This window comes from Astyanax mexicanus, chromosome 18 (assembly GCF_023375975.1).
Source record: "Astyanax mexicanus isolate ESR-SI-001 chromosome 18, AstMex3_surface, whole genome shotgun sequence".
NCBI lineage: Eukaryota > Metazoa > Chordata > Actinopteri > Characiformes > Acestrorhamphidae > Astyanax > Astyanax mexicanus.
Window position 1 is genome coordinate 31,829,594 of NC_064425.1, and position 25,231 is coordinate 31,854,824.

General features: G+C 37.6%; 1 long non-coding RNA gene and 16 other non-coding genes across 17 annotated transcripts; all 17 read left to right on the forward strand.

The window, feature by feature from the left end:
- The first annotated feature begins 458 nt into the window (after window positions 1-458).
- Window positions 459-577, forward strand: LOC125782783 (5S ribosomal RNA). Its single transcript, XR_007425521.1, has one exon. It is a non-coding gene; the product is annotated as a 5S ribosomal RNA (ribosomal RNA).
- An 805-nt stretch (window positions 578-1,382) lies between these two features.
- LOC125783000 (5S ribosomal RNA) lies at window positions 1,383-1,501 on the forward strand. Its single transcript, XR_007425737.1, has one exon. It is a non-coding gene; the product is annotated as a 5S ribosomal RNA (ribosomal RNA).
- Window positions 1,502-2,306: 805 nt separating this feature from the next.
- On the forward strand, window positions 2,307-2,425 carry LOC125782784 (5S ribosomal RNA). The gene has a single exon (XR_007425522.1). It is a non-coding gene; the product is annotated as a 5S ribosomal RNA (ribosomal RNA).
- Window positions 2,426-3,229: 804 nt separating this feature from the next.
- Window positions 3,230-3,348, forward strand: LOC125782785 (5S ribosomal RNA). The gene has a single exon (XR_007425523.1). It is a non-coding gene; the product is annotated as a 5S ribosomal RNA (ribosomal RNA).
- Window positions 3,349-4,153: 805 nt separating this feature from the next.
- LOC125782786 (5S ribosomal RNA) lies at window positions 4,154-4,272 on the forward strand. Its single transcript, XR_007425524.1, has one exon. It is a non-coding gene; the product is annotated as a 5S ribosomal RNA (ribosomal RNA).
- An 806-nt stretch (window positions 4,273-5,078) lies between these two features.
- On the forward strand, window positions 5,079-5,197 carry LOC125783061 (5S ribosomal RNA). The gene has a single exon (XR_007425797.1). It is a non-coding gene; the product is annotated as a 5S ribosomal RNA (ribosomal RNA).
- Window positions 5,198-6,000: 803 nt separating this feature from the next.
- Window positions 6,001-6,119, forward strand: LOC125783099 (5S ribosomal RNA). Its single transcript, XR_007425833.1, has one exon. It is a non-coding gene; the product is annotated as a 5S ribosomal RNA (ribosomal RNA).
- An 803-nt stretch (window positions 6,120-6,922) lies between these two features.
- On the forward strand, window positions 6,923-7,041 carry LOC125782787 (5S ribosomal RNA). The gene has a single exon (XR_007425525.1). It is a non-coding gene; the product is annotated as a 5S ribosomal RNA (ribosomal RNA).
- An 806-nt stretch (window positions 7,042-7,847) lies between these two features.
- On the forward strand, window positions 7,848-7,966 carry LOC125782788 (5S ribosomal RNA). The gene has a single exon (XR_007425526.1). It is a non-coding gene; the product is annotated as a 5S ribosomal RNA (ribosomal RNA).
- Window positions 7,967-8,770: 804 nt separating this feature from the next.
- On the forward strand, window positions 8,771-8,889 carry LOC125782789 (5S ribosomal RNA). The gene has a single exon (XR_007425527.1). It is a non-coding gene; the product is annotated as a 5S ribosomal RNA (ribosomal RNA).
- Window positions 8,890-9,500: 611 nt separating this feature from the next.
- LOC125782674 (uncharacterized) lies at window positions 9,501-16,290 on the forward strand. The gene is made up of 6 exons (XR_007425419.1): window positions 9,501-9,612; window positions 9,746-9,829; window positions 12,458-12,500; window positions 12,820-12,868; window positions 14,706-14,850; window positions 15,145-16,290. It is a non-coding gene; the product is annotated as an uncharacterized LOC125782674 (long non-coding RNA).
- Window positions 16,291-20,212: 3,922 nt separating this feature from the next.
- On the forward strand, window positions 20,213-20,331 carry LOC125783025 (5S ribosomal RNA). Its single transcript, XR_007425761.1, has one exon. It is a non-coding gene; the product is annotated as a 5S ribosomal RNA (ribosomal RNA).
- An 803-nt stretch (window positions 20,332-21,134) lies between these two features.
- On the forward strand, window positions 21,135-21,253 carry LOC125782790 (5S ribosomal RNA). The gene has a single exon (XR_007425528.1). It is a non-coding gene; the product is annotated as a 5S ribosomal RNA (ribosomal RNA).
- An 805-nt stretch (window positions 21,254-22,058) lies between these two features.
- On the forward strand, window positions 22,059-22,177 carry LOC125782986 (5S ribosomal RNA). The gene has a single exon (XR_007425723.1). It is a non-coding gene; the product is annotated as a 5S ribosomal RNA (ribosomal RNA).
- Window positions 22,178-22,981: 804 nt separating this feature from the next.
- On the forward strand, window positions 22,982-23,100 carry LOC125782791 (5S ribosomal RNA). Its single transcript, XR_007425529.1, has one exon. It is a non-coding gene; the product is annotated as a 5S ribosomal RNA (ribosomal RNA).
- Window positions 23,101-23,903: 803 nt separating this feature from the next.
- On the forward strand, window positions 23,904-24,022 carry LOC125782793 (5S ribosomal RNA). The gene has a single exon (XR_007425531.1). It is a non-coding gene; the product is annotated as a 5S ribosomal RNA (ribosomal RNA).
- An 807-nt stretch (window positions 24,023-24,829) lies between these two features.
- LOC125782988 (5S ribosomal RNA) lies at window positions 24,830-24,948 on the forward strand. The gene has a single exon (XR_007425725.1). It is a non-coding gene; the product is annotated as a 5S ribosomal RNA (ribosomal RNA).
- Window positions 24,949-25,231: the final 283 nt, after the last annotated feature.

A 25,231-nucleotide genomic window follows, 5' to 3' on the forward strand; every position in this document is an offset into this window, starting at 1 on the left:
CTCAGGCTGTTTGGATGGCAGGGGTGAAAAAAATTAAAAAGGCACCTTCTGTAGGACACAGGGCCTTTCTGTAAATGTATGCCAAGTATACTTTAATGTGTGTGTATGATTTTATTTATTTATTTCTCAGAATATTCTTTGTAAATATGATTTTTTTTTAAATTGGGCTTTTTTTTTATTGGGCCTAATCTGAAGCTTCCATTCCATTGATTAAGAAACGTAGAGCAAGAAAATTGAACAAAAATTGAAGAGATAAAAATTAAGACATATAGGGAGTTTTTGTCTTTTTTTCTTTGGTTACTTTTTGTAGTGAAAGTTAAAAGGAGCTTTTATTTTGAGGCAAGATCTTTGTATTAGTCCGTAGAGCTGCTTTACTTTTGTCAAGAGCAGTAAATGACAGTGAAAAGACTCAGGTCTGTGAGTGACTTATAAATAGGCTTGTTGGGAGTTGATCTTTCGCTTACGGCCATACCACCCTGAGAACGCCCGATCTCGTCTGATCTCGGAAGCTAAGCAGGGTCGGGCCTGGTTAGTACTTGGATGGGAGACCGCCTGGGAATACCAGGTGCTGTAAGCTTTTCCATCTGTCCTTTATTTTTTACTCCGTTCAGTCCATGATGTCACAAATTTTTACAAGGCTACACTGTGTTTACTCTTCATATAAAACACTTACAGTAAACCATATACAGATTAAATACTCACTTAAAAGTTATTTCATTTTTCTGAAGGAGGATATTGTTTCTTCATGCTAATAAATAAAGAAAAAATGCATTATTTTTTATTTTCTTAACATAGGTACAGGGCGACTGACTCCTGTTCCTGGGGCTCTACCACGCTAAAGATTTCAGATTTAACACACCTGAGTCTAGAATGTTCACGTGATCCTGAAGGTCTTAATTACCTGGATCAAGTGTGCCGCGGACTCAGGCTGTTTGGATGGCAGGGGTGAAAAAAATTAAAAAGGCACCTTCTGTAGGACACAGGGCCTTTCTGTAAATGTATGCCAAGTATACTTTAATGTGTGTGTATGATTTTATTTATTTATTTCTCAGAATATTCTTTGTAAATATGATTTTTTTTTAATTGGGCTTTTTTTTTATTGGGCCTAATCTGAAGCTTCCATTCCATTGAGTAAGAAACGTAGAGCAAGAAAATTGAACAAAAAAAAATGAAGAGATAAAAATTAAGACATATAGGGAGTTTTTGTCTTTTTTTCTTTGGTTACTTTTTGTAGTGAAAGTTAAAAGGAGCTTTTATTTTGAGGCAAGATCTTTGTATTAGTCCGTAGAGCTGCTTTACTTTTGTCAAGAGCAGTAAATGACAGTGAAAAGACTCAGGTCTGTGAGTGACTTATAAATAGGCTTGTTGGGAGTTGATCTTTCGCTTACGGCCATACCACCCTGAGAACGCCCGATCTCGTCTGATCTCGGAAGCTAAGCAGGGTCGGGCCTGGTTAGTACTTGGATGGGAGACCGCCTGGGAATACCAGGTGCTGTAAGTTTTTCCATCTTTCCTTTATTTTTTACTCCGTTCAGTCCATGATGTCACAAATTTTTACAAGGCTACACTGTGTTTACTCTTCATATAAAACACTTACAGTAAACCATATACAGATTAAATACTCACTTAAAAGTTATTTCATTTTTCTGAAGGAGGATATTGTTTCTTCATGCTAATAAATGAAGAAAAAATGCATTATTTTTTATTTTCTTAACATAGGTACAGGGCGACTGACTCCTGTTCCTGGGGCTCTACCACGCTAAAGATTTCAGATTTAACACACCTGAGTCTAGAATGTTCACGTGATCCTGAAGGTCTTAATTACCTGGATCAAGTGTGCCGCGGACTCAGGCTGTTTGGATGGCAGGGGTGAAAAAAATTAAAAAGGCACCTTCTGTAGGACACAGGGCCTTTCTGTAAATGTATGCCAAGTATACTTTAATGTGTGTGTATGATTTTTTTTATTTATTTCTCAGAATACTCTTTGTAAATATGATTTTTTTTTAATTGGGCTTTTTTTTTATTGGGCCTAATCTGAAGCTTCCATTCCATTGAGTAAGAAACTTAGAGCAAGAAAATTGAACAAAAAAAAATGAAGAGATAAAAATTAAGACATATAGGGAGTTTTTGTCTTTTTTTCTTTGGTTACTTTTTGTAGTGAAAGTTAAAAGGAGCTTTTATTTTGAGGCAAGATCTTTGTATTAGTCCGTAGAGCTGCTTTACTTTTGTCAAGAGCAGTAAATGACAGTGAAAAGACTCAGGTCTGTGAGTGACTTATAAATAGGCTTGTTGGGAGTTGATCTTTCGCTTACGGCCATACCACCCTGAGAACGCCCGATCTCGTCTGATCTCGGAAGCTAAGCAGGGTCGGGCCTGGTTAGTACTTGGATGGGAGACCGCCTGGGAATACCAGGTGCTGTAAGCTTTTCCATCTTTCCTTTATTTTTTACTCCGTCCAGTCCATGATGTCACAAATTTTTACAAGGCTACACTGTGTTTACTCTTCATATAAAACACTTACAGTAAACCATATACAGATTAAATACTCACTTAAAAGTTATTTCATTTTTCTGAAGGAGGATATTGTTTCTTCATGCTAATAAATGAAGAAAAAATGCATTATTTTTTATTTTCTTAACATAGGTACAGGGCGACTGACTCCTGTTCCTGGGGCTCTACCACGCTAAAGATCTCAGATTTAACACACCTGAGTCTAGAATGTTCACGTGATCCTGAAGGTCTTAATTACCTGGATCAAGTGTGCCGCGGACTCAGGCTGTTTGGATGGCAGGGGTGAAAAAAATTAAAAAGGCACCTTCTGTAGGACACAGGGCCTTTCTGTAAATGTATGCCAAGTATACTTTAATGTGTGTGTATGATTTTATTTATTTATTTCTCAGAATATTCTTTGTAAATATGATTTTTTTTAAATTGGGCTTTTTTTTTATTGGGCCTAATCTGAAGCTTCCATTCCATTGAGTAAGAAACGTAGAGCAAGAAAATTGAACAAAAAAAATGAAGAGATAAAAATTAAGACATATAGGGAGTTTTTGTCTTTTTTTCTTTGGTTACTTTTTGTAGTGAAAGTTAAAAGGAGCTTTTATTTTGAGGCAAGATCTTTGTATTAGTCCGTAGAGCTGCTTTACTTTTGTCAAGAGCAGTAAATGACAGTGAAAAGACTCAGGTCTGTGAGTGACTTATAAATAGGCTTGTTGGGAGTTGATCTTTCGCTTACGGCCATACCACCCTGAGAACGCCCGATCTCGTCTGATCTCGGAAGCTAAGCAGGGTCGGGCCTGGTTAGTACTTGGATGGGAGACCGCCTGGGAATACCAGGTGCTGTAAGCTTTTCCATCTTTCCTTTATTTTTTACTCCGTTCAGTCCATGATGTCACAAATTTTTACAAGGCTACACTGTGTTTACTCTTCATATAAAACACTTACAGTAAACCATATACAGATTAAATACTCACTTAAAAGTTATTTCATTTTTCTGAAGGAGGATATTGTTTCTTCATGCTAATAAATGAAGAAAAAATGCATTATTTTTTATTTTCTTAACATAGGTACAGGGCGACTGACTCCTGTTCCTGGGGCTCTACCACGCTAAAGATTTCAGATTTAACACACCTGAGTCTAGAATGTTCACGTGATCCTGAAGGTCTTAATTACCTGGATCAAGTGTGCCGCGGACTCAGGCTGTTTGGATGGCAGGGGTGAAAAAAATTAAAAAGGCACCTTCTGTAGGACACAGGGCCTTTCTGTAAATGTATGCCAAGTATACTTTAATGTGTGTGTATGATTTTATTTATTTATTTCTCAGAATACTCTTTGTAAATATGATTTTTTTTTAATTGGGCTTTTTTTTTATTGGGCCTAATCTGAAGCTTCCATTCCATTGAGTAAGAAACTTAGAGCAAGAAAATTGAACAAAAAAAAATGAAGAGATAAAAATTAAGACATATAGGGAGTTTTTGTCTTTTTTTCTTTGGTTACTTTTTGTAGTGAAAGTTAAAAGGAGCTTTTATTTTGAGGCAAGATCTTTGTATTAGTCCGTAGAGCTGCTTTACTTTTGTCAAGAGCAGTAAATGACAGTGAAAAGACTCAGGTCTGTGAGTGACTTATAAATAGGCTTGTTGGGAGTTGATCTTTCGCTTACGGCCATACCACCCTGAGAACGCCCGATCTCGTCTGATCTCGGAAGCTAAGCAGGGTCGGGCCTGGTTAGTACTTGGATGGGAGACCGCCTGGGAATACCAGGTGCTGTAAGCTTTTCCATCTTTCCTTTATTTTTTACTCCGTCCAGTCCATGATGTCACAAATTTTTACAAGGCTACACTGTGTTTACTCTTCATATAAAACACTTACAGTAAACCATATACAGATTAAATACTCACTTAAAAGTTATTTCATTTTTCTGAAGGAGGATATTGTTTCTTCATGCTAATAAATGAAGAAAAAATGCATTATTTTTTATTTTCTTAACATAGGTACAGGGCGACTGACTCCTGTTCCTGGGGCTCTACCACGCTAAAGATCTCAGATTTAACACACCTGAGTCTAGAATGTTCACGTGATCCTGAAGGTCTTAATTACCTGGATCAAGTGTGCCGCGGACTCAGGCTGTTTGGATGGCAGGGGTGAAAAAAATTAAAAAGGCACCTTCTGTAGGACACAGGGCCTTTCTGTAAATGTATGCCAAGTATACTTTAATGTGTGTGTATGATTTTATTTATTTATTTCTCAGAATACTCTTTGTAAATATGATTTTTTTTTAATTGGGCTTTTTTTTTTATTGGGCCTAATCTGAAGCTTCCATTCCATTGAGTAAGAAACTTAGAGCAAGAAAATTGAACAAAAAAAAATGAAGAGATAAAAATTAAGACATATAGGGAGTTTTTGTCTTTTTTTCTTTGGTTACTTTTTGTAGTGAAAGTTAAAAGGAGCTTTTATTTTGAGGCAAGATCTTTGTATTAGTCCGTAGAGCTGCTTTACTTTTGTCAAGAGCAGTAAATGACAGTGAAAAGACTCAGGTCTGTGAGTGACTTATAAATAGGCTTGTTGGGAGTTGATCTTTCGCTTACGGCCATACCACCCTGAGAACGCCCGATCTCGTCTGATCTCGGAAGCTAAGCAGGGTCGGGTCTGGTTAGTACTTGGATGGGAGACCGCCTGGGAATACCAGGTGCTGTAAGCTTTTCCATCTGTCCTTTATTTTTTACTCCGTTCAGTCCATGATGTCACAAATTTTTACAAGGCTACACTGTGTTTACTCTTCATATAAAACACTTACAGTAAACCATATACAGATTAAATACTCACTTAAAAGTTATTTCATTTTTCTGAAGGAGGATATTGTTTCTTCATGCTAATAAATAAAGAAAAAATGCATTATTTTTTATTTTCTTAACATAGGTACAGGGCGACTGACTCCTGTTCCTGGGGCTCTACCACGCTAAAGATTTCAGATTTAACACACCTGAGTCTAGAATGTTCACGTGATCCTGAAGGTCTTAATTACCTGGATCAAGTGTGCGCGGACTCAGGCTGTTTGGATGGCAGGGGTGAAAAAAATTAAAAAGGCACCTTCTGTAGGACACAGGGCCTTTCTGTAAATGTATGCCAAGTATACTTTAATGTGTGTGTATGATTTTATTTATTTATTTCTCAGAATACTCTTTGTAAATATGATTTTTTTTTAATTGGGCTTTTTTTTTATTGGGCCTAATCTGAAGCTTCCATTCCATTGAGTAAGAAACGTAGAGCAAGAAAATTGAACAAAAAAAATGAAGAGATAAAAATTAAGACATATAGGGAGTTTTTGTCTTTTTTTCTTTGTTTACTTTTTGTAGTGAAAGTTAAAAGGAGCTTTTATTTTGAGGCAAGATCTTTGTATTAGTCCGTAGAGCTGCTTTACTTTTGTCAAGAGCAGTAAATGACAGTGAAAAGACTCAGGTCTGTGAGTGACTTATAAATAGGCTTGTTGGGAGTTGATCTTTCGCTTACGGCCATACCACCCTGAGAACGCCCGATCTCGTCTGATCTCGGAGGCTAAGCAGGGTCGGGCCTGGTTAGTACTTGGATGGGAGACCGCCTGGGAATACCAGGTGCTGTAAGCTTTTCCATCTTTCCTTTATTTTTTACTCCGTTCAGTCCATGATGTCACAAATTTTTACAAGGCTACACTGTGTTTACTCTTCATATAAAACACTTACAGTAAACCATATACAGATTAAATACTCACTTAAAAGTTATTTCATTTTTCTGAAGGAGGATATTGTTTCTTCATGCTAATAAATAAAGAAAAAATGCATTATTTTTTATTTTCTTAACATAGGTACAGGGCGACTGACTCCTGTTCCTGGGGCTCTACCACGCTAAAGATTTCAGATTTAACACACCTGAGTCTAGAATGTTCACGTGATCCTGAAGGTCTTAATTACCTGGATCAAGTGTGCCGCGGACTCAGGCTGTTTGGATGGCAGGGGTGAAAAAAATTAAAAAGGCACCTTCTGTAGGACACAGGGCCTTTCTGTAAATGTATGCCAAGTATACTTTAATGTGTGTGTATGATTTTATTTATTTATTTCTCAGAATACTCTTTGTAAATATGATTTTTTTTAATTGGGCTTTTTTTTTATTGGGCCTAATCTGAAGCTTCCATTCCATTGAGTAAGAAACGTAGAGCAAGAAAATTGAACAAAAAAAATGAAGAGATAAAAATTGAGACATATAGGCAGTTTTTGTCTTTTTTTCTTTGGTTACTTTTTGTAGTGAAAGTTAAAAGGAGCTTTTATTTTGAGGCAAGATCTTTGTATTAGTCCGTAGAGCTGCTTTACTTTTGTCAAGAGCAGTAAATGACAGTGAAAAGACTCAGGTCTGTGAGTGACTTATAAATAGGCTTGTTGGGAGTTGATCTTTCGCTTACGGCCATACCACCCTGAGAACGCCCGATCTCGTCTGATCTCGGAAGCTAAGCAGGGTCGGGCCTGGTTAGTACTTGGATGGGAGACCGCCTGGGAATACCAGGTGCTGTAAGCTTTTCCATCTTTCCTTTATTTTTTAATCCGTTCAGTCCATGATTTCACAAATTTTTAAAAGGCTACACTGTGTTTACTCTTCATATAAAACACTTACAGTAAACCATATACAGATTAAATACTCACTTAAAAGTTATTTCATTTTTCTGAAGGAGGATATTGTTTCTTCATGCTAATAAATAAAGAAAAAATGCATTATTTTTTATTTTCTTAACATAGGTACAGGGCGACTGACTCCTGTTCCTGGGGCTCTACCACGCTAAAGATTTCAGATTTAACACACCTGAGTCTAGAATGTTCACGTGATCCTGAAGGTCCTAATTACCTGGATCAAGTGTGCCGCGGACTCAGGCTGTTTGGATGGCAAGGGTGAAAAAAATTAAAAAGGCACCTTCTGTAGGACACAGGGCCTTTCTGTAAATGTATGCCAAGTATACTTTAATGTGTGTGTATGATTTTATTTATTTATTTCTCAGAATATTCTTTGTAAATATGATTTTTTTTTAAATTGGGCTTTTTTTTTATTGGGCCTAATCTGAAGCTTCCATTCCATTGATTAAGAAACGTAGAGCAAGAAAATTGAACAAAAAAAAATGAAGAGATAAAAATTAAGACATATAGGGAGTTTTTGTCTTTTGTTCTTTGGTTACTTTTTGTAGTGAAAGTTAAAAGGAGCTTTTATTTTGAGGCAAGATCTTTGTATTAGTCCGTAGAGCTGCTTTACTTTTGTCAAGAGCAGTAAATGACAGTGAAAAGACTCAGGTGTGTGAGTGACTTATAAATAGGCTTGTTGGGAGATGATCTTTCGCTTACGGCCATACCACCCTGAGAACGCCCGATCTCGTCTGATCTCGGAAGCTAAGCAGGGTCGGGCCTGGTTAGTACTTGGATGGGAGACCGCCTGGGAATACCAGGTGCTGTAAGCTTTTCCATCTGTCCTTTATTTTTTACTCCGTTCAGTCCATGATGTCACAAATTTTTACAAGGCTACACTGTGTTTACTCTTCATATAAAACACTTACAGTAAACCATATACAGATTAAATACTCACTTAAAAGTTATTTCATTTTTCTGAAGGAGGATATTGTTTCTTCATGCTAATAAATAAAGAAAAAATGCATTATTTTTTATTTTCTTAACATAGGTACAGGGCGACTGACTCCTGTTCCTGGGGCTCTACCACGCTAAAGATTTCAGATTTAACACACCTGAGTCTAGAATGTTCACGTGATCCTGAAGGTCTTAATTACCTGGATCAAGTGTGCCGCGGACTCAGGCTGTTTGGATGGCAGGGGTGAAAAAAATTAAAAAGGCACCTTCTGTAGGACACAGGGCCTTTCTGTAAATGTATGCCAAGTATACTTTAATGTGTGTGTATGATTTTATTTATTTATTTCTCAGAATATTCTTTGTAAATATGATTTTTCTTTTAATTGGGCTTTTTTTTATGGGGCCTAATCTGAAGCTTCCATTCCATTGAGTAAGAAACGTAGAGCAAGAAAATTGAACAAAAAAAATGAAGAGATAAAAATTAAGACATATAGGGAGTTTTTGTCTTTTTTTCTTTGGTTACTTTTTGTAGTGAAAGTTAAAAGGAGCTTTTATTTTGAGGCAAGATCTTTGTATTAGTCCGTAGAGCTGCTTTACTTTTGTCAAGAGCAGTAAATGACAGTGAAAAGACTCAGGTCTGTGAGTGACTTATAAATAGGCTTGTTGGGAGTTGATCTATGGCTTACGGCCATACCACCCTGAGAACGCCCGATCTCGTCTGATCTCGGAAGCTAAGCAGGGTCGGGCCTGGTTAGTACTTGGATGGGAGACCGCCTGGGAATACCAGGTGCTGTAAGCTTTTCCATCTTTCCTTTATTTTTTACTCCGTTCAGTCCATGATGTCACAAATTTTTACAAGGCTACACTGTGTTTACTCTTCATATAAAACACTTACAGTAAACCATATACAGATTAAATACTCACTTAAAAGTTATTTCATTTTTCTGAAGGAGGATATTGTTTCTTCATGCTAATAAATGAAGAAAAAATGCATTATTTTTTATTTTCTTAACATAGGTACAGGGCGACTGACTCCTGTTCCTGGGGCTCTACCACGCTAAAGATCTCAGATTTAACACACACTCAAAAAAATGACCCAAGCCCTCCTTTGGTGTGTCACATTATGTTTTTGCTTGATTTGCTCAAACAAATTGGTTAAATATTAAATGCATTTAGATATAATTGTTTCAACACAATACATTTACTCATCATTCATGAACTCAATACAAATCTGTTCATTTAAATTCGGCACCTTCTCGTGCGCATGCGCCTTCCCACAATGTAAAAAATGATTTAGCCTTACTATTCATATGAGTTTTCGGATTTCAACTATAGTTTGTGAGATTTTAGTCTTTCAACAAGTATTTTTAAGTTACTTTAATGAAGCAGATATTTTAAGGAGTCAAATGAACTTCATATTGTGAGTTATGACCATACCAGAGATTCTCTGGCTGTGTCTAGTCTTGGTGTGTCATTGTATTAATGCGCCACAGGAGAAGCACTTTGTTTTCGGTTGAAAAAAGTAAGTGTCCTTTTTCATAGTACGTATCTTACAAATATTCCAGAAGCAATAATAATTTATAATACAGAAGAAGAAAATCACAAACCAAGAATGTGCAGATTAAACAACTATTAACCTTGGGGAACTAATCTAGGCGGCGGATGAATGTGTAGAGCGGGACCACGAATGCAAGCACAGCCAAGCCAGAGGGAAAGAGACCGTCGCCAAGCAGCGTGAGGTAAGTGTGAAAGCAGTGAATTGTCCATGAAAACCAGCCTTATAATGGAGTTTTCTTGCACCTATACATACAATAAAATTATCATGTGGTCATAAAATGTTTACAAGATGCCTGTTCTATTAGCTTAACTAGATAGTTAGTTAGCTAACGCTAACAAGCAAAGCTATTATCGGCCGTACCCCTATCGTCCAGTTCCGCCTTTTGCGCAGTTCCCTAATGAAACTGTTATCTTGTACATTTTATTTAACTTACTACCAATGTATATGTACAAAACCCCTAAAAAAAAACATATTTTCAGCTTCTCTAGCTAGCTAGCACCTAGCGTTAGCTTGGCTTGTCGACGTCTTTAGCTAGTTAGCATTAGCTAGATAGCTAGCTAGAGAGGCTGATAATTTGGTTTGTCAGGTTCATTGTACTTACACATACAATATACTGGTCTTAAGGTAATAAAATGTTTACAAGACGCCTTTTTTATTAACGCTAGCTTAACCAAGTTGCAAAAATGACTGGCTATAAAGACGGCAACCAAGCTAAGCTAGCTAATTAGCTAGCAAAACTGGTAACTAGATAGTTAGCGTTAGCTTGGTTTGCCGACGTCTCTCAGCTAGATTAGGTAGCTAACTAGCTAGTGCTGGCTAGCTAGCAAAACTGAAAATTTGCTTTTTTCCAGGGGCCTTGTACATATACATTGGTCTTAAGGTAATAAAATGTACACAATGACTGTTTGTTAGCTTAACTAAGCTGTTCAAATGGCTAACTTAACTTACTGTTGGCCAAATTAATTCGCTAGCTAGGTAGCTAGCTAGAGACTGGTGATTTAGCTAGCTACGGGATGTCTTCCCGCCCATTTTAGTCTTCGTTGTAGCTAGTGAATCAGCGTATTTCGGCAAAACACAATCTTTTATTACTTTACTCTTTTTATTGTTTTATTGCTGAATAAACGTAAATAGCTTGCCTAAATATATTGTAATTGTTACGAAAATCCGTTTCGCAGGAACCTTTTGGATGGATGTAAGCAGCAAAACTCATGCAGGCTGAACTCAGTTTCGTGCATGGGATTTGTGTGGCCAGTTCCCTATGTTTACTCGAAACTCTTGGAAATCTCACATGCTGCAGTCAGTAGCCATAAATTACGCTATTATGCAAACACGTCATAATCCGCCTACAACAGTGAAAGCCAGTGGCAAAAATCTCAGCAGTTTATTTGTATGCTTGTTTAGGATGTGTGATGCATAAGTGGTAAATTTTTACATTTTAGTTGATGTCATAATAAGCAACAAATAAATGTTGACAAATTAACCTCTTAACACGCCCTGGCCCGCCGGCGGGCCAGAAATTTATGAAAAATAATATCTGGCTGTGTTTATGAATAGTTTATACAATTATAGGCTCAATATAGACACCCAATATACCATTTAAAGCTTAGAATCTCTGCTTTTCAGTTATCTAGACTATTTAGCAGTATCTCATTTCAGAAAATAAACATTTAGGGCGAAATATGCCTAGTTTCATAAAGATATGATTCATAACTTTCATATTTGCGTTTATGGCTCCCCGGATTCCGGAACCGTGCTCCGTTTTACTGTAGGATGTACGGTTCCTAAATGAGAGCTGAAAGAGCGCGTCGGAGCGCGTGTTTACAGTTAAAACCTGCTCGGGTTTTGTCCTGGGGTTACCTCAGGACACATCACACACCCCCCCAACCCCCACCAGCGCGTCCCCCAAGCTCTTACCTTCAAAACGAGTCCAAACTTAAGAGAATCCATCAATCCAGTCTCCTATAATCCCCATTTATATCCAATCAGTGCTTGGAATCATTTCAGCCAGAAAGAAATTAATAAAAACTTTAACTCCTCATTAAATTCGACGCTCCGCCAAGTGTCCGGTGTCTGCTGACAGAGCAGACTCTACTGCACGTGACTGTATGCAGTAGAGTCTGCTCTAGGTCTGTCAGCCAATCAGGTGTCGAGTTCAGCCAGATGAAAGGGGGGGCGGGCGCTGCTTGGGCACAGATACTCTCTCTCAGAGACTGCTCACTCTGCAGGAAGCGCTCTGTTAAAGAGACACTGCTGTTTTCTATTTGTATAGGAGTAGACTACACAAAAACAGCCTTATTACTGCAAAATGAGTTATAAAAGTGGTAGTTTTTATTATTATAAAGTTTCCAGTCCTTTGGAGAAAGAAAATACCATTACTGCTTCAGATCACTATAGTTTCTAACCAGTTAAAGGCAGCAGTTTATAATTTTATATGATGATATACACATTATAGCACAATGTAGAGCTGCCAAAACTCTTCATCCATATAAATAGTTCATTTTATATGTCTGGAAATAAAAAAATAAAATAGAAAATCTGAAAAGCGCCTAAAACATTTCCTGGTTTTTACCATATTTTGGCCATTACATGTTCAATTGAATAATTAAAGTATCTTAAATGAATTGTGTAAAGGCTTCTAAGTAATATTAATTCATAGAATTGACTCTGAATTATTTAATATTGGAGTGATAAGCCTTCAAATGTGAGTATGTAATTTCAGGTGGAAATTGGTCAAAATAGGCTTGGAGCTTAAGAGGTTAAATGCTGTTAATCCCTACACTTGCACTGATTTTATATCTATCTTTTGCAGTTTACATCAATGGCACCGTACAGCAGCCAACCTCTCAGTGATGGTAAGTAATTGACCATCTGTTTCACAGTATATCCATCATTTTCATTCATTGTCATTCAATTTGAACCTTTGTGAGGTCTTAGGATCTGTTTGACTCTTACAATTTTAGCTTTAGAAAAATAGTATGAAAATAATTTTCACACTGTGATTCACTGGACTTGGTTCAGTTTTTGTGAGGAACATGGGCCCAAATCAGTAATAAAAAAAAGATCTAAAAGCCTCAAAATACCATGGGTCCACCAGACCCAAGCAAGAGCTCCTATGTAACACAAGACCTTACAAGAGTTAATTTTGCTAACTGTCTTTACTCTTCCTTGCAGGATAATTAATGTGGAAGTGCAAAGAATGCTCTCTGGAACTAGCTAGCAGGTATTTGTTATTGCAGCATTTCAGACAGACGCATGGCCATTTTAGAGGTAATTGTCGTTTTCCATGTGCATACACAGATTGTCCTTGTACATTTAACACATGGAATAAGCTATTAAATCACACATACAAAAGTCACGCTAAACAGTTATCTCAAAAGCCATTGGAAGTTTCTACATTTCAGTGCCATGTGTGTTTTTGCAGAGAGCTAACAACAGAGAAATACTTTTTTCATCATCTAAATAGACATCTCAAGCAAAACGAAACGGTCCCATGTGTGTTTTCAGGATGTACATTTAAAACCAATATTTACAGTACATTTAATACACACAAAAACAGGAAACACAACCAATATTCATTAACAGACTTTCAAAGATGTGAAGTCTGGTGCCTTCCGGCTTAGAACCCGAGATATTCATGATGTTCATGTCCAATCTGCCCAGGAAAGTGCAGCAATTTGCTGTGGTGTAAAGAAACAGTGTGTTTTAACAGAGAACCTCTCCCATTTTCATGTAAGCACTGGATATCCTCCTGATATTGTGCACAACCTCTTTGAAGGTATTGTGCCAGTTGAACTTGCACGCTGTATTTCCTTATTGATCTAAAAAAAATACTTCACTCTTGATTTACTTAACACATTGATTCAGACGTTTCCATTCAAATGGGGAGACAAAACCAATCGCCCACATGCCATACCGCGTTCTTTCACATCCACTAACACCATAGGCGGAAATGCTCATGAAAATTGGACGTTGTTGCGATTTCTTCCCTTTTTCATTGGGTATATTGTACCAGAAAATGAACCATCATGGCTGTTGATTCTGGACCTGAAGGACATTGTTGAGTTGGCAGTAGCCCCTGTACACACAAGTGAAACCATTGCATATCTTGAGGCTAAGATCTATGATCACAGACAACGCTATCTTGAACTCTTTCCACATGTAAAGCTCCTGCCAAAACATCACTTTTTAGAGCATTATCCGCAAATGATACGCTGCTTTGGGCCGCTGGTAGCACTATGGACTATGAGGTTCGAGGCTAAGCATAGCTTCTTTAAACAGGTTGCTCGATATACAAACTGTTTTAAAAATATACCTCGTTCACTAGCTACTAAACATCAATTTATGCTAGCCTATGAAATGCATGGCTCCAACTTAAAGAAGTCATCCTTGGAAGTCTCAGATATTTCAGTTCTGCCTATGGATGTCCTTAGTGAGGAAGTTAGGTCAAAACTAAATCAAAAATACCCAGAAACTACTGAGGTTCATATGGCAAAACATTTGTCGTACAGTGGCATATGTTACAAAACAGGGATGCTTATTGTGCATGGATCTGCAGATGGACTTCCGAAATTTAATGAGATAATTCAGCTGTGCATTGTAAAGGATAATCCAATTTTTATAGTTAGAGGTGTTTGTGCTTGGTACCGAGAGCATTACGGTGGCTTTGAATTATCGGAGTCTCCCACTAGAGAGGTTGGCCTAATTGAGCTTGGTGACTTGGAGGACCCATATCCCCTTGTGGCGTACATCGTAGCGGGTTTGCGCATGGTCATTTTGAAAAGATTTGTCCTTGTTAAAGGTAAGTGAAAATCTTGGTTCCAAATATGCTGATTGATGTTCTGTTTACTTTTTTTCAATTGTATTTTCCAATACAGTTGCAAACTGTAACGGAAATTTAACATTTTATTGTCAGAACTGTGTGTGGCTCTGGCCTCAAACATTAGCAGTTGGGCACTACTAAATTCCTTGGGTCTTTATCTGGCTCATTTAAAATATGAACTATTTGTATTTAATATACTGTATGTTGCTAACATTTTCTTGTTGTATTTCTGTTTCAGATCAGGACTGAAGGTGTTGGTGTTTGGAACAGGGAGCATTCTGTTGGCTTTGAACTGTGATTCCCCACTAGAGAGGTTGGCCTGATTGAGCTTGATGACTTGAAGGACATGACTCCGCTTGTGGCGTACTTTGTCATTATTAAAGGTTGGTGACATCAATGTTATTTTCTGACTTTATTATTCAACAGCTTAATACTGTTGAGCTATCCACCTGCATACAAGTTGCTAACAAACCTTTTTTTTTTCACAAACTGTAAAATCACTTTGAGTGCCATGTGTTGTATGAATTGTGCTATACAAATAAGGCTATTATTATTAGTGTTAAATGGCGTAACCCTACTGATGCATTGTTTGATATTAGTCCAATCATAAATGCATTGCATTTAATATATATGTTTATAAAACTAATGTGGTATTTCTTGTTGTACTTCTGTTTCAGATCAGAACTGAAGGTGTTGGTGCTTCATACAGGGAGCATTCCGTTGGCTTTGAACTGTGATTCCCCACTAGAGAGGTTGGCCTGATTGAGCTTGGTGACTTGAAGGACCCGACTTCACTTGTTGCGAAAATTGTCAAGGGTAAGTGACATTGTTAATAAACGGTGTAGCCAAACTGATGCATCGTTTGATATTAGCCCAATAATAAATACATCGCTATTAGTGTTGTCCAATGTGGTGATAATTTTTTTGGATCTCTGTATAGAAGATAATGGTGAAAATGGATGCTTTTAAAATATATTTTTAGGTTGGAAACGATAAGGGTCATTTTAATTTTTTTTATTGATGACTGTATTGTCAAAACTGTGTGTGGCTTTGGTCTCAGACCTTAATATCAGTTGGTTGCCACTAAATAACCTAGGTGTTTACCTTGCTCTTGTACAGTATGAACTATTTGCATTTAATATACTGTATATTACTAATGTAGTATTTTCGTGTTCTACTTTTGTTTTAGATCAGGACAGGAGGTGTTTAACTATGTCCAATCCAGCTGTTCTACGGGTCATTTTTGGTGATGGAACTGACTCCAGGAAATTGCACATGGTTTCTGGAATTCCAAAAACTGTGGACGAAGTACATGATCTTGTGAAAGCAAGCTTTCAATTGCATCAAGACTTTCATTTGCAGTATATGGATTCTGACTTCAAAGAGTTCATGAATCTCACCTCAGTGTCTGAAATCCAAAATATGGGTACACTCAACGTAATCTACACACCACTCGAGGAGCCCTTCATCTCTTTATACACAGTGGAACCAACTGCTTTGTGTTCCCCAGTCCCGAACACTGAGAGTTCATCATTGGCCTCATCAAGCAGTGATGCCACCTTGTGTACATCAACTCCACACTCTTCCCCAGAGGTTCATACATCAGGATTGTCCTGGCCCCTGGTTTTTGTTGTCCCAAAGTTTTCCTATGAAGCGGAACTGGAGCTACAACAAAAGAACACTGAATTTGAAACAAAGGGAACATACTTCAATCCTGGCCCGAAACTTAAAGGAATCATCCTTAATGGCCTGGCACAAGAGATGATGAAATACACCAAGTATCCGAAGGATTACCAGTGTGAGGAAGTAGCAGCTGCTTTGACAAAGGCCCATCATTGCTTGGGGCAGTTAGGATGCAAGTCAGGGTTTTCTGGATGGAAGCAGTCTTTAAAATGCAAAATTACAGAACCAAACTTGGGAGACTTGGGCACCCCGAAATTCGAGTCAATTCCTTAAAACATAAACGCGAAGGCCAAGGGAAATCTGCTGCTCATATCAAAAAGCCTAGAAAGGCTGAAGTGAATTACATCCCACTACATCCCAAAGGTGAAACTGAATACAGTCTGGAGAGTGAACGAATTGCATTGCTGACAGAAGTAGCCAAGCGTGACAACGAAGCTGTAATAAAAGCCAAGATGGAGAAAACCTTCTCCTACAGACGACAAGAAGTTGTGAACCAGAGGCCCAGGATAGAGGATTTCAAAAACGATGGCCTGCCCTTTTTGAGCAGAGTGAAGTAAGTGTGTGTGTGTGTGTGTGCTTTTTATTTTCCAGGGGAATCAATGGTTGTCATTTGTATTTTGCAATAGCAGTGTTTCCATTTATTAATGGCAGTGCAAGTAAGTCTTTCTTCCTTTTTTTTTTCCAGGTAAATGCAGAGTTCTTGCGAGTCACAACCAAACCACTTCGATCCAAGTTCCTCTCCCAGTTTGACAACTTCACAGCGAAACTGATGCAGATCCTCCAGAGCAAAGGAGGTGTCAAGGGACAAAGGATCAAGCGCATCCTGGAAATGGCCGATTCGGTTAGTATGATTACATGAATTTGTTTTTTCTCTGATTTAGCTTATTTCCAGAAATGACAATTGCATTCTTAAAACTAAAAGACTGTTTGGCCAGGCTGTCTTTCACTTCTATACAACAGCTCACAACTCACATCTCAACTGGTATTTCACAAAACTGTTCACTCTTACTGCAACCAATGGTCAAATCAATGGATTGGTCAAATTAATGAGGCACAATTCAGTTGTGGGCAATTGCACAATCATTTGGGAATTTGTGAATGTTTTTAACAGTCATTATTGTTTCTTTGTCTTGTCATTCATCTTTTAGTATAGCGACATCGACTTGAGGAGGGAGTGCGTCCTGCGCAGTCTGGTTGTCTATCTAAATGAAGACCCAGATGCGTTTTTCAAGGAATATGAGGTAAGTGTCTTTCAGTTCTTTATTGTGTAGTATAGTGCTTGTATAATGCTTCAAGTTATTGTTCACGCAAATTAATTCAATATTAAGGTCTCAAAATGTACCCACAAAAGTGAGTACACCCATATGTTAAAATCCCATTGAGAGGATCAAGATCTGCTTCAGTAGTCACATGTTGACAATGCCATGCATGATTCTATTGGTGAAATTCAACTTCCCGGTGTTGACTGCATTCATGCAGCCCCAAACCATGTCAGTCTCACTACAATGCTTCACTGTAAGGATGGGACACTTTTCTTTGTGCTACTCACTTGGTTACCGCCACACCACACAGGGAAAAATGAAATCTTAGTAATCTTATTTTTCTAGTTTCAAATAAAGTCAATCTTAATTTAAGTAAAAATCACCTAATAACTAGTACTTTTTTAACTAGAACTTAGACTATTTAGACTTGTTTCAAGACATTTGTCCATTGGGTGAGTCATATTTTCTTAGTGAGATCTTTTTACTTATTACCAGCAATACTTGCTTGAAACGAGTAAAAAAAAAACTGATCAAGAAAAAACGGCTGCATTTTGGTTGTTTTTACACCAATGGCTGAATTCTTTTATTATTTTGAGTGAACAATAAATTGAAGAATAATTCACGTTGTACGCTGACTTTTTCATTGTCAGTGATATTTCTTTAATGTACCATGAAAAGATATACTTGCAAATCTGCAGACATGTGACGAGTGTACTCACTTCTGGTATACACTGTAGTTTATGACTTTCTGATTTCTTAATGCTTTCGTCAAACTTGTTCTGTTTTGTTCAGTCCACTGAGGAGGCAGAAGGGGACATCACAGCCACAGTCATGGGGATTTACAGCATCAGGAGCCAGGGACATCAAGAGCCAGATGACGTTGGAGTGGTAATCGAGGGTGTCAAAGTTGTGCACAACATCAGTACCGTCATCAACGCTTTCATTGTCCTGTTTGGGCTGATTTATGCCCTTGATCTTGCCTACCCAGACAGCATGAAGTACACGTTCGAATTTGTCCAGAAGATTCTCATGAACCTGGATGGACACAAACTTAATGTGAAAATTCAGCAACTGAAAATCAAGCTATTTGTTTAAGATGCTATCCACTTTTTGTGTATTACAAAGTCCCCCCCCCCCCCTCAATTCACATTGAAAATAGGATGCTCCATGCCAACGCCCTGCTACAGACTACTCACCAGCGTACACGCACACAGACCACAGAGTTACCCGTTTTGCTATACCCATGGAGTCCTGTGGGTAACACTTTTTGGGCTACACTGAAGAAGTGTTTTCTTGATGTTCTTCATGTTCAGAGCAGGATGCTCCATGCCAATGCCCTGCTACAGACTACTCACCAGCACACACGCACGCACACCATTTGTTCTGCGTGCGTGTGTGCTGGTGAGTAGTCTGTAGCAGGGCATTGGCATGGAGCATCCTGCTTTCTTCTGGACAAATTTGAAAGTCTAAATACTCTACTTGAAACAATAGATTTTTGAAATTGTTAAGGAGAGAAAAAGTTTTTTTTTTTTTTTTTTTTACTTAAAATTGACTAGATGTTTTTACTTGAAACTAGAAAAATAAGCTTGCTTAGATTTAATTTTTTGTAGTGTACAGACTTGTCACCCGGGAACAAGTGAGAGAGACAGACACATACACACGCACTACAGACAGACGCCTAGACAGACACACGCACGGGGGCAGACAGAGACACCTACAGACTCAGACACACACAGACACAAACGAGGGTGGCCTGGCTTTGCCTTTATCCTGAGTGCCTCTTTGCTTGAAGTATTGAAATGTTTGAAGGGATTTTGTGTTTTTTTACTTCAGGGCTGATGGCACATGGTGCCCAAGTTCTAGTTGGGCAGAGTTGTGCTCTTTGCTGTTTTAAATAATAATAAAAAAGCAACAACCAAATTTTGTGTTGTGTCTGAAGTGGGATGGGGGGAATATCTAAGGTAATATAACAAATTTATTTTGGATCAACTCTTTTAAGTTTCATTGCATAAATTTAAATCAGTTTAGGCCATTTAATATATGAATATTGTTGTGGCTACATTAGATAAAGTAGTGTTTGACAAACTCAATTACATTGTATTACACTGGGGTATTTCGGTTATTTTGGCTACATTTAATGAAGATAGGTTCGACCAACTCAATTATGTTGTGTTCCATGGAGGTATTTAGATTGGGTTGGGGCTACACAAAGTCGATGTGTGGAAATCCTGCCCACAATTCAATTGAGTTGATCCAATGAGTTATTTTTTTGAGTGCACCTGAGTCTAGAATGTTCACGTGATCCTGAAGGTCTTAATTACCTGGATCAAGTGTGCCGCGGACTCAGGCTGTTTGGATGGCAGGGGTGAAAAAAATTAAAAAGGCACCTTCTGTAGGACACAGGGCCTTTCTGTAAATGTATGCCAAGTATACTTTAATGTGTGTGTATGATTTTATTTATTTATTTCTCAGAATACTCTTTGTAAATATGATTTTTTTTAATTGGGCTTTTTTTTTATTGGGCCTAATCTGAAGCTTCCATTCCATTGAGTAAGAAACTTAGAGCAAGAAAATTGAACAAAAAAAATGAAGAGATAAAAATTAAGACATATAGGGAGTTTTTGTCTTTTTTTCTTTGGTTACTTTTTGTAGTGAAAGTTAAAAGGAGCTTTTATTTTGAGGCAAGATCTTTGTATTAGTCCGTAGAGCTGCTTTACTTTTGTCAAGAGCAGTAAATGACAGTGAAAAGACTCAGGTCTGTGAGTGACTTATAAATAGGCTTGTTGGGAGTTGATCTTTCGCTTACGGCCATACCACCCTGAGAACGCCCGATCTCGTCTGATCTCGGAAGCTAAGCAGGGTCGGGCCTGATTAGTACTTGGATGGGAGACCGCCTGGGAATACCAGGTGCTGTAAGTTTTTCCATCTGTCCTTTATTTTTTACTCCGTTCAGTCCATGATGTCACAAATTTTTACAAGGCTACACTGTCTTTACTCTTCATATAAAACACTTACAGTAAACCATATACAGATTAAATACTCACTTAAAAGTTATTTCATTTTTCTGAAGGAGGATATTGTTTCTTCATGCTAATAAATAAAGAAAAAATGCATTATTTTTTATTTTCTTAACATAGGTACAGGGCGACTGACTCCTGTTCCTGGGGCTCTACCACGCTAAAGATTTCAGATTTAACACACCTGAGTCTAGAATGTTCACGTGAACCTGAAGGTCTTAATTACCTGGATCAAGTGTGCCGCGGACTCAGGCTGTTTGGATGGCAGGGGTGAAAAAAATTAAAAAGGCACCTTCTGTAGGACACAGGGCCTTTCTGTAAATGTATGCCAAGTATACTTTAATGTGTGTGTATGATTTTATTTATTTATTTCTCAGAATATTCTTTGTAAATATGATTTTTTTTTAAATTGGGCTTTTTTTTATTGGGCCTAATCTGAAGCTTCCATTCCATTGATTAAGAAACGTAGAGCAAGAAAATTGAACAAAAAAATGAAGAGATAAAAATTAAGACATATAGGGAGTTTTTGTCTTTTTTTCTTTGTTTACTTTTTGTAGTGAAAGTTAAAAGGAGCTTTTATTTTGAGGCAAGATCTTTGTATTAGTCCGTAGAGCTGCTTTACTTTTGTCAAGAGCAGTAAATGACAGTGAAAAGACTCAGGTCTGTGAGTGACTTATAAATAGGCTTGTTGGGAGTTGGTCTTTCGCTTACGGCCATACCACCCTGAGAACGCCCGATCTCGTCTGATCTCGGAAGCTAAGCAGGGTCGGGCCTGGTTAGTACTTGGATGGGAGACCGCCTGGGAATACCAGGTGCTGTAAGCTTTTCCATCTTTCCTTTATTTTTTACTCCGTTCAGTACATGATGTCACAAATTTTTAAAAGGCTACACTGTGTTTACTCTTCATATAAAACACTTACAGTAAACCATATACAGATTAAATACTCACTTAAAAGTTATTTCATTTTTCTGAAGGAGGATATTGTTTCTTCATGCTAATAAATAAAGAAAAAATGCATTATTTTTTATTTTCTTAACATAGGTACAGGGCGACTGAATCCTGTTCCTGGGGCTCTACCACGCTAAAGATTTCAGATTTAACACACCTGAGTCTAGAATGTTCACGTGATCCTGAAGGTCCTAATTACCTGGATCAAGTGTGCCGCGGACTCAGGCTGTTTGGATGGCAGGGGTGAAAAAAATTAAAAAGGCACCTTCTGTAGGACACAGGGCCTTTCTGTAAATGTATGCCAAGTATACTTTAATGTGTGTGTATGATTTTATTTATTTATTTCTCAGAATATTCTTTGTAAATATGATTTTTTTTTAAATTGGGCTTTTTTTTTATTGGGCCTAATCTGAAGCTTCCATTCCATTGATTAAGAAACGTAGAGCAAGAAAATTGAACAAAAAAAATGAAGAGATAAAAATTAAGACATATAGGGAGTTTTTGTCTTTTTTTCTTTGGTTACTTTTTGTAGTGAAAGTTAAAAGGAGCTTTTATTTTGAGGCAAGATCTTTGTATTAGTCCGTAGAGCTGCTTTACTTTTGTCAAGAGCAGTAAATGACAGTGAAAAGACTCAGGTCTGTGAGTGACTTATAAATAGGCTTGTTGGGAGATGATTTTTCGCTTACGGCCATACCACCCTGAGAACGCCCGATCTCGTCTGATCTCGGAAGCTAAGCAGGGTCGGGCCTGGTTAGTACCTGGATGGGAGACCGCCTGGGAATACCAGGTGCTGTAAGCTTTTCCATCTGTCCTTTATTTTTTACTCCGTTCAGTCCATGATGTCACAAATTTTTACAAGGCTACACTGTGTTTACTCTTCATATAAAACACTTACAGTAAACCATATACAGATTAAATACTCACTTAAAAGTTATTTCATTTTTCTGAAGGAGGATATTGTTTCTTCATGCTAATAAATAAAGAAAAAATGCATTATTTTTTATTTTCTTAACATAGGTACAGGGCGACTGACTCCTGTTCCTGGGGCTCTACCACGCTAAAGATTTCAGATTTAACACACCTGAGTCTAGAATGTTCACGTGATCCTGAAGGTCTTAATTACCTGGATCAAGTGTGCCGCGGACTCAGGCTGTTTGGATGGCAGGGGTGAAAAAAATTAAAAAGGCACCTTCTGTAGGACACAGGGCCTTTCTGTAAATGTATGCCAAGTATACTTTAATGTGTGTGTATGATTTTATTTATTTATTTCTCAGAATATTCTTTGTAAATATGATTTTTTTTTATTGGGCTTTTTTTTTATTGGGCCTAATCTGAAGCTTCCATTCCATTGAGTAAGAAACTTAGAGCAAGAAAATTGAACAAAAAAAAATGAAGAGATAAAAATTAAGACATATAGGGAGTTTTTGTCTTTTTTTCTTTGGTTACTTTTTGTAGTGAAAGTTAAAAGGAGCTTTTATTTTGAGGCAAGATCTTTGTATTAGTCCGTAGAGCTGCTTTACTTTTGTCAAGAGCAGTAAATGACAGTGAAAAGACTCAGGTCTGTGAGTGACTTATAAATAGGCTTGTTGGGAGTTGATCTTTCGCTTACGGCCATACCACCCTGAGAACGCCCGATCTCGTCTGATCTCGGAAGCTAAGCAGGGTCGGGCCTGGTTAGTACTTGGATGGGAGACCGCCTGGGAATACCAGGTGCTGTAAGCTTTTCCATCTTTCCTTTATTTTTTACTCCGTTCAGTCCATGATGTCACAAATTTTTACAAGGCTACACTGTGTTTACTCTTCATATAAAACACTTACAGTAAACCATATACAGATTAAATACTCACTTAAAAGTTATTTCATTTTTCTGAAGGAGGATATTGTTTCTTCATGCTAATAAATAAAGAAAAAATGCATTATTTTTTATTTTCTTAACATAGGTACAGGGCGACTGACTCCTGTTCCTGGGGCTCTACCACGCTAAAGATTTCAGATTTAACACACCTGAGTCTAGAATGTTCACGTGATCCTGAAGGTCTTAATTACCTGGATCAAGTGTGCCGCGGACTCAGGCTGTTTGGATGGCAGGGGTGAAAAAAATTAAAAAGGCACCTTCTGTAGGACACAGGGCCTTTCTGTAAATGTATGCCAAGTATACTTTAATGTGTGTGTATGATTTTATTTATTTATTTCTCAGAATACTCTTTGTAAATATGATTTTTTTTAATTGGGCTTTTTTTTTATTGGGCCTAATCTGAAGCTTCCATTCCATTGAGTAAGAAACGTAGAGCAAGAAAATTGAACAAAAAAAATGAAGAGATAAAAATTAAGACATATAGGCAGTTTTTGTCTTTTTTTCTTTGGTTACTTTTTGTAGTGAAAGTTAAAAGGAGCTTTTATTTTGAGGCAAGATCTTTGTATTAGTCCGTAGAGCTGCTTTACTTTTGTCAAGAGCAGTAAATGACAGTGAAAAGACTCAGGTCTGTGAGTGACTTATAAATAGGCTTGTTGGGAGTTGATCTTTCGCTTACGGCCATACCACCCTGAGAACGCCCGATCTCGTCTGATCTCGGAAGCTAAGCAGGGTCGGGCCTGGTTAGTACTTGGATGGGAGACCGCCTGGGAATACCAGGTGCTGTAAGCTTTTCCATCTTTCCTTTATTTTTTACTCCGTTCAGTACATGATGTCACAAATTTTTAAAAGGCTACACTGTGTTTACTCTTCATATAAAACACTTACAGTAAACCATATACAGATTAAATACTCACTTAAAAGTTATTTCATTTTTCTGAAGGAGGATATTGTTTCTTCATGCTAATAAATAAAGAAAAAATGCATTATTTTTTATTTTCTTAACATAGGTACAGGGCGACTGAATCCTGTTCCTGGGGCTCTACCACGCTAAAGATTTCAGATTTAACACACCTGAGTCTAGAATGTTCACGTGATCCTGAAGGTCCTAATTACCTGGATCAAGTGTGCCGCGGACTCAGGCTGTTTGGATGGCAGGGGTGAAAAAAATTAAAAAGGCACCTTCTGTAGGACACAGGGCCTTTCTGTAAATGTATGCCAAGTATACTTTAATGTGTGTGTATGATTTTATTTATTTATTTCTCAGAATATTCTTTGTAAATATGATTTTTTTTTTAAATTGGGCTTTTTTTTTTATTGGGCCTAATCTGAAGCTTCCATTCCATTGATTAAGAAACGTAGAGCAAGAAAATTGAACAAAAAAAATGAAGAGATAAAAATTAAGACATATAGGGAGTTTTTGTCTTTTTTTCTTTGGTTACTTTTTGTAGTGAAAGTTAAAAGGAGCTTTTATTTTGAGGCAAGATCTTTGTATTAGTCCGTAGAGCTGCTTTACTTTTGTCAAGAGCAGTAAATGACAGTGAAAAGACTCAGGTCTGTGAGTGACTTATAAATAGGCTTGTTGGGAGATGATCTTTCGCTTACGGCCATACCACCCTGAGAACGCCCGATCTCGTCTGATCTCGGAAGCTAAGCAGGGTCGGGCCTGGTTAGTACCTGGATGGGAGACCGCCTGGGAATACCAGGTGCTGTAAGCTTTTCCATCTGTCCTTTATTTTTTACTCCGTTCAGTCCATGATGTCACAAATTTTTACAAGGCTACACTGTGTTTACTCTTCATATAAAACACTTACAGTAAACCATATACAGATTAAATACTCACTTAAAAGTTATTTCATTTTTCTGAAGGAGGATATTGTTTCTTCATGCTAATAAATAAAGAAAAAATGCATTATTTTTTATTTTCTTAACATAGGTACAGGGCGACTGACTCCTGTTCCTGGGGCTCTACCACGCTAAAGATTTCAGATTTAACACACC